Source organism: Callithrix jacchus, chromosome X, assembly GCF_049354715.1.
Source record: "Callithrix jacchus isolate 240 chromosome X, calJac240_pri, whole genome shotgun sequence".
NCBI lineage: Eukaryota > Metazoa > Chordata > Mammalia > Primates > Cebidae > Callithrix > Callithrix jacchus.
In genome coordinates, this window is record NC_133524.1 from 55,333,662 (window position 1) to 55,342,128 (window position 8,467).

The following is an 8,467-nucleotide window of genomic DNA, read 5'->3' on the forward strand; positions in this document are numbered from 1 at the left end:
CTAAGTGCTTACAATGCACCAGACCCTTCACTAAGTGCTTTACATGGATTAATTTAGCGATATAAGGACCTTAAAAGATAGGTACTATTATCTTTGTGTTACAGATGAAGAAACTGAGACTCAGAGAGGTGAGGTAACTTGCTGTTAATTACCCAACTAGAATGCATAGAACCCAACTATGAACCTAGGCAATCTAATTACAGAACCCACACTCTTCTCTTCCTCTCAAAATAAACAATTAAAAATATGAAGTTCTCTGTCTTTTCTATTACTTCTCCTCCCTTTTTCATTTTCTTTCCCTTTTGTCACTCTCTTTTTCCCTTTCCCTTATCAATTGTAAGGCAGCAGGACCATGTTATAACCAGATAATTTCATCCATGGAGTAGATTGTCATCATTAATATTATATTTACATAAATAAGACCATAGTCTACATATTGATCCACAATTTCCTTTTTTTTTTCTTTTTTCTTTTGAGATGGAGTTTCACTCTTGTTGCCCAGGCTGGAGTGCAATGGCACAATCTCAGCTTACTGCAACCTCCGCCTCCCGGGTTCAAGTGATTCTCCTGCTTCAGCCTCCTGAGTAGCTGGGTTTACAGGTGCCCACCACCATGCCTGGCTAATTCTTGTATTTTTAGTAGAGACGGGATTTCTCCATGTTGGTCAGGCTGGTTTTGAACTCCCGACCTCAGGTGATCCATCCATCTTGGCCTCCCAAAGTGCTGGGATTACAGGCGTGAGCCACTGCACCTGGCCTTCCTTTTTTTTTTTTTTAATTCAACCATATGCCAATATACCATGGAGGTATTTTCATCTAAATTCATTATATTTAGTGAAGTTATAATTATAAAATCTGAATGCACTATAATTTATTTAAACACTCCCTTATTGATAGAAATTTAGGTTATTCCCAAGGATTTCCCCCCCTCCATTATGATTAATATTGCAATAAACATCTTTTGACGTTTGTGAGAGCATTTTTTTAGAGAGCAGTATCCTAAAATAAAATAATTCCTGGGTCTAAAGGTAATAGACATTTAAAATTTTGATACTGCCAATTTGTCCTATATATGTGTTATACATTACCCTCTACCCAGTGGTGTATAACAGTAAATGTGTGTCTGTTTTCTCACAAACTCACCAATAACATTTGTTATTTTCAATTTTTAAAAATCTTTGTTAATCTTATAGGCACTAAAAATGGTATATTAGTGTTGCTTTTATTTGCTTTTCTTTCATTATTCATGAGACAGCATGTTTTTTCATATGTTTCTTCATCATTTGTCTATTTCTCTTCTGAATGGTCTACTTTTTGCCCATTTTTGGGGTTGGTTGATAGTAAAATATAGTGGGCTAAAAGTATAAACTCTAGAGTCAGACTCACCCAAGTCACTAAGTCACCAAAAGACCTTAGGTATTTGATTTACTTATTTCCAGATCTCTCATGTACAAAATGAGACAGTCATAGAACCTACCCTATCAGATTATTGTGAGGATGCATGTAGCAATTATTATTTATGTTTATAGTTTTATTTTTGAGTCATGGAAGATCTTTGAAAAATATGGATATTAACCCCTTTTCTATGATATATACTGCTTCATCTGGATTAATTTATTAATTCAACAAATACTTATTGAGAGCCTATAGCATGCCAGGTGCTGTGCTACATACTGGAGAGGCAGTGGCATATAAATTGGAGAGTATGGATATAGCATGGTGTATTTAACCATTTTTAAAATTAAAGATTAATTCTAGTTCTTCTAGATGGTATTTCAAATGCAGCTGCAATAACCTTGACCTCCACCTCTTTAGCTGGCTAACCATTTGTCACTTTGAAAATTGAGCTCAAATGTCATCACTTCTGGGAGGCCCTTTTAAATCCCCACACTGGATATGGTTCTCTCTTCTGGGCTCCCATATCTTCTCTCTCAGAATTTATCACACTGTACTACTGGTGCCTTGTCTTATGTCTTCCTCCTCCATTAGAACTTGAGCAACTTGCTGATAGGAATCTGGAACCATTGACTAGAGGAGCTGTCAGAAATGCCCGTTGCATTCACATGTAATTTCTCTGTTCCTTCAGGAACTGGAAGAATAAAATCTGCTGAGGTTAACAAACCTCTGAGCTGACCTAGAGAACTTGAAGTGCCCTAATGGAGGAAAGTGGCTGGGACTTCCCAGGTTATTGGGATGGATACTTAGGTAGAGCCTCCCTACTATTCCTGGTCCAGCTGAGCCTATGAGTGTGTGTGGGTGGCTGTGGTTGTGCCTGATATCTCCTCTCCTTTAGAGGAAAATGTCTCATTTTCTCTTTGGATGGTGGTTGTGTGTTCTCATCTTTTTATGAGGCAGTGTAGTCTGGAGGGGGAAGTAAGTTCCAGTCCCATGTGCTCATGTAGCATGTCCTCAGGCAACACTTCCCTGGCCCTCCTCTCCATAGTCCTTTCTCTCTGCATTGATTTGTTCTGTGTCGTGGCTGATTTCCTACCTGCATGAGAATTTTTCTGGAATTAGAGTCTAGGTCCAATTCATTTCTGCAACCCTACTGTCAACCTGACAATAAGTAGATATTCAGACGATGTTTAATTGAATAGACTTCAGTGATTGAGGAGTTTCAACTTTTTACTTTGCAGTTGCACTGCAGTAAACATCATGGTACTTAAAGTTTTCTCTGCATCTTAGATTATTTTCTTAGCATAGATTTTCCAAAAGCTTATTATAAACCACAATGTTCACCCATTTAAAGTGTGTAATCCAATGATTATTAGTATATTTATGGAATTGTGCAACCATCACCACAAATATTAGTATTGATTTTTAGAAATGGAATTATTTGACCAAAGAATATGGGTCTTTTAAAGATTTTTTTCATACATTTTCTCCAATATCTCTGTAAAAGATTGTGCCCGTTAATGATAGGCTCAACCACCTGAGATGAGTGGGGATTAAGGAAGATACACAGGCTTTGTTGGGTTACTTCCTGAAGGGTTGGTCTCACTATCAGAATTTCTCTCCTTCATTTAGCTATGCCCCTTTCCCAGATTCTGGAATGAAACTCAGAGAGCAGCATGATAGCTATGTCCCAGATGTGCTGTGGTTTCTTCTTCATGTAAGATTGGTCTATAGTTTCTATTTTAATTTAAATAACACATCTGTTCTTGTAAGTTTTGGAAATACCAGCCAATATAATTATTTGCCCTAATACCATTTGGTGGTGGTAGCTGGGCCACTCTTTGACAGCTTTTCCAATGGTTTCCATGATTATTTATTTTTTTATAAACTTCTTCCCATATCAATTTTAGTAATCAGTATTTTTCAAAATAGCATAGAGTAATACAGAGAATTCTCTTAAAATTTTTGGTTAGCATGCTCTGCTCACGTACCCCAAAACCTATAATCCAATAAAAAATTAAAAAAAAAATTTTGGTTAGGTATAAAAATCCAGAGGGTTATAAATATTATTTTATTATTTAATAATACTTAGAGCTGAAATATTCAATGCCAGGCTCATATTCCTCCTTTTAAAAGTAATCTGTATGCTTAGTAGGAATATCTTCCTATTAGGAGAATTAAAAAATGTCCTGGTTTATTAATCAGGGTTTCTAGAGAGACAGAACTAATAGGATGTATATAAAGGGGAGTTTATTAAATAGTATTAACTTACATGATCACAAGGTCCCACAATAGGCCATCTTCAAACTGAAGAGCAAGGAAGTCAGTCTAAGTCCCAAAGCTGAAGAACTTGGTGTCCAGTGTTCAAGGGCAGGAAGCATCCAGCATGGGCAAAGGATGTAGGCTGGGAGGCTAAGCCAGTCTAGCCTTTTCATGTTGTTCAGGCTGCTTTATATTTGCTGGCAGCTAATTAGATGGTGCCCACTCAGATTAAGGGTGGGTTTGCCTTCCCCAGCCCACTGACTCAAATGTTAATCTCCCTTGGACAACACAGTCACAGACACACCCAGGATCAATACTTTGCATCCTTCAATCCAATCAAGTTGACACTCAGTATTAACCATCACATCTGCCATGTACCATAATACAGCTAGTAACTATTTATAGTTTTTATCTTTTGGTAAAGAAGAACGTGTTTTCTTTCTCAGTCCCCTAGTCAACAGGCAGTATGAACAGCAGTATGAACAAAAGGAAAAAAAGAGACAGCAATATGAACAAAAGGAAAAAACGTTTAAAAGTACCTAATGTGATGATTGATTCAAGACGGCGCGGTAAGAACAACTCAGGATTGCAGCTCTCAGTGAACACGCAGAGGCTGCTACAGGTGTACCCCAGAAAAGCAGGGCCTGGTGCGGACCTTGGCAGTCCTACAGCAGAGGGGCTAGACTGGTAGAAGGAAAACCAAGTAACAGAAATACTTCATCATCAACAATCTGGGCGTCCACTCAGAGACCGATTCGAAAAGTCAGCGACTACTCAGACGACAGGTGGATAAATCCACAAAGATGAGAAGAAACCAGTGCAAAAAGGAGGAAAACACCCGAAACCAGAACACCTCGCCTCCTACAAAGGACTAAAACTCCTCACCAGCAAGGGAACAAAGCTGGACAGAGAATGACTGTGAAGAAATGACGGAATAAGACTTCAGAAGGTGGGTAATGAGAAACTTCTGTGAGCTAAAAGAACATGTTCTAAATCAATGCAAAGAAACGAAGAACCTTGAAAAAAGATTTGAAAAAAGATTCGAGGAAATGACAACAAGAATGGATAACCTAGAGAGGAATATGAATGAATTGAAGGAGTTGAAAAACACAACACAAGAACTTCGCGAAGCATGCACAAGTTTCAACAGCCGAATTTACCAAGCAGAAGAAAGAATATCAGAAGTTGAAGATCAACTCAATGAAATAAAACGGGAAACCAAGATCAGAGAAAAAAAACGCAAAAAGGAATGAACAAAGTCTCCAAGAAATGTGGGACTATGTGAAGAGACCTAACCTACGTTTGATAAGTGTACCAGAATGTGACAAAGAGAATGAATCCAAGCTGGAAAATACTCTTCAAGATATTATCCAGGAAAATTTCCCCAACCTAGCAAGGCAGGCCAATATTAAAGTCCAGGAAATACAGAGAACACCACAAAGATATTCCGCAAGAAGAGCAACCCCAAGGCACATGATTGTCAGATTCACCAGGGTTGAAATGAAGGACAGCCAGAGAGAAAAGTCGGGTCACCCACAAAGGGAAGCCCATCAGACTCACAGCAGATCTCTCGGCAGAAACACTACAAGCCAGAAGAGAGTGGGGGCCAATATTCAACATCCTCAAAGAAAAGAACTTTCAACCCAGAATTTCATATCCAGCCAAACTGAGCTTCAGAAGTGAAGGAAAAATAAAATCCTTTGCGAACAAGCAAGTACTCAGAGATTTTGTCACCACCAGGCCTGCTTTACAAGAGCTCATAAAAGAGGCACTACACATAGAAAGGATCAACCAGTACCAGCCATTCCAAAAAAACACTAAATGCTAAAGAGCATCAACAAAATGAAGAATCTGCATCAACTAATGGGCAAAACAGCCAGCTAGCATCAAAATGGCAGTATCAAATTCACACATAACAATATTAACCCTAAATGTAAATTGGCTAAATGCACCAATCAAAAGACACAGACTGGCAAATTGGATAAAAAACCAAAACCCATCAGTGTGCTGTATCCAGGAAACCCATCTCACATGCAAGGATACACAAAGGATCAAAATAAAGGGATGGCAGAAGATTTACCAAGCAAATGGAGAGCAAAAAAAAGCAGGAGTTGCAATTCTTGTCTCTGATAAAATAGACTTTAAAGCAACAAAGATCAAAAGAGACAAAAAAGGTCATTACATAATGGCAAAAGGATCGATACAACAAGAAGAGCTAATGATCCTAAATATATATGGACCCAATACAGGAGCACTCAGATATATAAGGCAAGTACTTAATGACTTACAAAGAGACCTAGACTCCCACAACAAGGATATCCAGGGCTTGAACTCAGACCTGGAGCAAGCAAACCTGATAGACGTTTACAGAATTCTCCACCCCAAATCCACAGAATATACATTCTTCTCAGCACCACATCACACCTACTCTAAAATTGACCACATAGTTGGAAGTAAAGCACTCCTCAGCAAATGCAAAACAACTGAAATCATAACAAACAGTCTCTCAGACCATAGTGCAATCAAGTTAGAACTCAGAATTCAGAAACTAACCCAGAACTGCACAGCTTCATGGAAACTGAACAACTGGCTCTTGAATGTTGACTGGATAAACAACGAAATGAAGGCAGAAATAAAGAAGTTCTTCGAAACCAATGAGAACGAAGACACAACATACCAGAATCTCTGGGACACATTTGAAGCAGTCTCTAGAGGAAAATATATAGCAATAAGTGCCCATATGAGAAGAGTGGAGAGGTCCAAAATTGACACCCTATCATCAAAATTGAAAGAGCTAGAGGAGCAAAATCAAAAAAACTCAAAACCCAGCAGAAGACAAGAAATAACTAAGATCAGAGCTGAACTGAATGAGATAGAGACACGAAAAACCCTTCAAAAAATCAATAAATCCAAGAGCTGGTTTTTTGAAAAGATCAACAAAATAGACAGACCACTAGCCAGACTGATAAAAAAGAAAAGAGAGAACAACCAAATAGATGCAATAAAAAACAATAAGGGGGAAATCACCACAGATTCCACAGAAATTTAAACCATCATCAGAGAATACTACAAAAAACTCTATGTACATAAACTAGTAAACCTAGAAGAAATGGATAAATTCCTGGACACCTGTGTCCTCCCAAGCCTAAACCAGGAGGAAGCCAAAACTATGAATAGACCAATAACAAGGTCTGAAGTCAAGACAGCAATTAAGAGCCTACCACTCACAAAAAGCCCATGTCCAGATGGGTTCACAGCCGAATTCTACCAGACACACAAAGAGGAACTGGTACCACTCCTTCTGAAACTATTCCAAATAATCCAAAAAGAGGGAATCCTTTCCAAATCATTTTATGAGACCAACATCATCCTGTTACCAAAACCCGGCAGAGACCCAACAAGAAAAGAAAACTTCAGGCCAATATCCATGATGAACATAGATGCAAAAATCTTCAATAAAATACCGACAAACCGATTGCAACAGCACATCAAAAAACTTATCCATCATGATCAAGTAGGATTCATCCCGGGGATGCAAGGCTGGTTCAACATATGCAAGTCTATAAACGTAATTCACCACATAAACAGAACCAAAAACAAAAACCACATGATTATCTCAATTGACGCAAAAAAAGCATTTGACAAAATTCAACAGCCCTTTATGCTGAAAATCCACAATAAACTCGGTATTGACGGAACGTATCTCAAAGTAATAAAAGCTATTTACGACAAAGCAAAAGCCAATATCATACTGAATGGACAAAAACTGGAAGCATTCCCTTTGAAATCCGGCACTAGACAAGGATGCCCTCTTTCACCACTCCTATTCAATATAGTACTGGAAGTTCTAGCCAGAGCAATCAGGCAAGAAAAAGAAATAAAGGGTATCCAAATAGGAAAGATAGAAGCCAAATTGTCTCTATTTGCAGACGACATGAGAGTATACCTAGAAGACTCCATCGCCTCAGTCCAAAAACTCCTGAAACTGATAAGCAACTTCAGCAAAATCTCAGGATATAAAATCAATGTGCAAAAATCACAAGCATTCCTCTACACCAATAACAGACTTAAAGAGAGCCAAATCAAGAATGAACTGCCATTCACAATTGCTACAAAAACAATAAAATACCTAGGAATACAACTTAGAAAGAACGTAAGGGACCTCTTCAAGGAAAACTACAAACCATTGCTCAACGAAATAAGAGAGGACACAAACAGATGAAGAAACATTCCATGTTCATGGTTAGGAAGAATCAATATCGTGAAAATGGCTATACTGCCCAAAGTAATTTACAGAATCAATGCTATCCCCATCAAGCTACCATTGACTTTCTTCACAGAACTGGAAAAAACCACCATGAACTTCATATGGAACCAAAAGAGAGCCCGCATAGCCAAGTCAATTCTAAGCAAAAAGAACAAAGCTGGAAGCATCACACTACCTGACTTCAAACTATACTACAAAGCTACTGTAATCAAAGCAGCATGGTACTGGTACCAAAACAGACATATAGACCAATGGAACAGAACAGAGGCATCAGAGGCAACACAACATATCTACAACCATACAATCTTTGATAAACCTGACAAAAACAAGCAATGGGGAAAGGATTCCCTGTTGAATAAATGGTGTTGGGAAAACTGGCTAGCCATGTGCAGAAAGCAGAAACTGGACCCCTTCCTGACACCTTACACTAAAATTAACTCCAGATGGATTAAAGACTTAAACATAAGACCTGGCACCATAAAAACCCTAGAAGAAAATCTAGGCAAAACCATCCAGGACATAGGAGTAGGCAAGGACTTCATGA